The sequence below is a fragment of the Amblyomma mixtum genome, chromosome 4 (assembly GCF_055824585.1).
Source record: "Amblyomma mixtum isolate Tamu chromosome 4, ASM5582458v1, whole genome shotgun sequence".
NCBI classification, from domain to species: domain Eukaryota; kingdom Metazoa; phylum Arthropoda; class Arachnida; order Ixodida; family Ixodidae; genus Amblyomma; species Amblyomma mixtum.
This window is the reverse complement of record NC_143015.1, coordinates 72315794-72318958: the sequence shown is the minus strand read 5'-3', so window position 1 is coordinate 72318958 and position 3165 is coordinate 72315794.

The following is a 3165-nucleotide window of genomic DNA, read 5'->3' as shown; positions in this document are numbered from 1 at the left end:
CGGATATGGGCGAACTTGGGCCACGCGTCTTCGGGGCCGCCGTCGCCGCGCTCTACTGGCTCTACTCTTCAGACACCCGGCTAGGCTCGCTTGCAGACCACTTCCCTGGCTGACCTCACTCACGTCCGCACGCACCGAAATCTCAAAACCAACTGCCCGGCTCGCGTCTTTCCCGCCGCCGCGTTCTCGTGGCAAACAAACAAACAAACAAACAAACAAACAAACAAACAAACAAACAAACAAACAAACAAACTCAAGGCACAGCGCATCAAAGATTCGCAGACGTAAGATGGAAAAGGGAAAAACAAAAATAAATGGAGCCTCGATGCTAACAAGCTTCGTATGCGAAGGTCGCGAAGGGTACTGGGGCTCCCCGTCCCCACAATGTGCAAGCGCTCGCTACCCGGCGACAATACAGGAGGTGGCGGAGTGGACTTGACTGACCCTCGAGCGCCGTGAGGGGTCTACCGTCCACGCGGAGGGCAAAGCCGTCACCGCCGCGCCACGACATGTTTCTGAAAAACAGAGGCGCCTTGGCTACCTCTGCTACAAAAGTAACAGAACGACAGAGCAGGCACGAACTTTGTGACATCAAACCCCTTTTTTGTCCGAACAATATGCCTGTCCTTTAAAATAGAACTTCAGTTGCTTTTCGGTGCTTGCTTGTCGTATTTTCTCCATGCTATAGTATTAGAGCTGTGTTGTTACTGTGGGCCACGAACTAGCCTATCAGGTCACACTTGTAAACAGTCACTTATGCTAACCTTCCCCTCCCCACGTGTAGGGTAGCATACTGGGCGTCGCTTAGTTTACCTCCCTGCCTTTCCGTTCATCTTCCTTTCTCTCTATGCTGACGTTTTTTAAATTGGTAGTTTACCTATATCTTTCAAGGTAAAAGTGTAGAAGGGTTGTAAGGACAACGAATCCAGCTATGGAAAGAAAAATGATAGGTGTACGTTAAGAAACCGGAAGCGGGCGGAGTGGGTGAGGGAACAAACGCGGGTTAATGACATCCTAGTCGAAATCCAAAGGAAGAAATGGGCTTGGGCAGGTCATGTAATGCGAAGGCAAGATAACTGATGGTCCATGGCGGCAGTGGGTGCAGCCAGGCTGATGATGATGATATTGTAACTGTATTTCCCCTGCTTTCTCTTCCATTTTCTCTGTAATTCTGCCCCTTTCACTGCCATCATCGCATTCCTGACAGTCATTTCAGGTGTCCACTTAGGCTTTCCGTGCTTGGTACCTCGCGGCAACATGTCATACGCGTGCGAAAAAAGAACGCGACAGAGGGCATCCAACAATGGCCCCATGCAGGGCAGATGCCTTTCGCACACTCCATTAGTGTCCTCCAAACCACCTGAACTGTTACACCTCATGCACGAGCTTATTTGCATGACGTTGTTTGCTCCCGCCCGTCTTTGTGTCTCGCTATACAATACAATGTGTTCCCAGTTGTTTGTTTACCTCTAACCTGTTGCCAAGTGTTTCCTCCTTCCTGCTCCCTTTGCCTTTCGCCTCGCTTGTAGCGCCTCCACCCTACCAACCTGTAACGGCTTTTTTAGTTTGCGTTTGCTCTTCCTGTACCGGCAATTTTTTTTTGTCGGTTATGCTGAACTCTTTAAAGCCGAGAGGAGAAGCTACTGAATACTTTATATATTTGTTTTACTCTTTAATAGCTTCAGACTGTACCAGTCAAAACGTTTTTGTACAGTTCACAAAACGGCAAACTGTCCATGTCCATGGAGTCAACCTCTGAACCTTTTGGAAGCTACTGTGAAGTGTGTAAAGTAATATTCCGCCATCGCTATGCTTACCCATCCGATAGGTGAAGTATAGAGCCTGGAAACATGTACTGCGCAATAACGAAAATCAGAGGGAGACATGTGGAAACGACACGACGTGTGAACATGCGTGCTGGCTTAGTGTTACTTATAGATAACTGCTACTTGAAGCCCCGATCTTTTGCGCTTCATTTCTGCGAATAATAGAAACTAGCTCATGCACAGCCACTGTTGTGTCTACTCTTCATCTGACGACCTTGTTTAACTCTGCTACAGTGTTTCACACGCCACTTCTCATTTTTAGTAAATGCCGGCTTTTACCAGTGTTTGTAGTAAGCGTTCGGTTAAATATATACTCCACACCCAGAGGAAGACCAAGCTGTTCCGCACCTCTGCAGATATCCGGTTTCCAGTGCCGGTGATGAGAGGTAGAGGCGTAAATTATTTTGTTTTAAGCATAAATTAAATGTCTCCGGTGACGAAGTCTAGTTCCTGGCGCATAAGGGGCAGTTTGTGCTTCTAGCGACGTGTCCTGAGTCAAGCGCGCCACTGGAGGAGTTGATGATGAAGGGGCATTGAAATCTCGGTCGACTCTGGAAGAGACAGTGCTACAGGTTCGTGCACGAAAAGCTGGATTAAGAGGAATCCGATGAGAATCTAAAAAGGAAGACTAACTAAAGAAAACAACTAAAGAAAAAAGAAGGATATGTTCCTTCAATGAGGCCTTCTTGCTAATGGCATTGACCTATGGTTAGGACGTCGCGGTCATAACCGCGAACCTAGAGCCTGCTTGCATCTGCTAGCGGTCGTGGCAAGGGCGAGGCGGTTGACAGGGACGTCAAGACACTAGGCCGACGCCATTGGTTGGGGGGGGGGGGGGGGGGGGGGGGCTCCTTTGGGGAGCATATCCCGCTTCGTTCTTGAGTTGTATCCGAGTATAGCAGGAGTTATTAGGGCTTGGTTATACGCTGCTGCAGAGATGAGCCTGCGCCGTAGTAAGGGTCGGGTCGGCAGATATTATGCACGCGCAATGGCAATGGTCATAAAATATGCCGTAAGTTCCTCCTATTTTTCGTATCGCGCTATGATGTTACCAACGTCCTCCAGAAGCTGTGAAAGGACACTGATAGCGATTAGCTATGGCGAAATCAGGCGACTCGGCAGGGAAATGTTCGAGTGCCTCACTTCGCACTCGAGATTGATACACGAAACACGGCAGATAACAAGTTCGGCATTGATGCCAAGGACAGAGGTTGCGGTGGGAAGCGCTGGTACCAAATAAGAGAAAGAAGGCCAGTGGCGAACCCTGGCGCAGTTTCCGCTGCATTACAGGGGCGGACAGTGGTCTGCTACGCGGTAAACTGTGGGTGAGCAAGCAGCC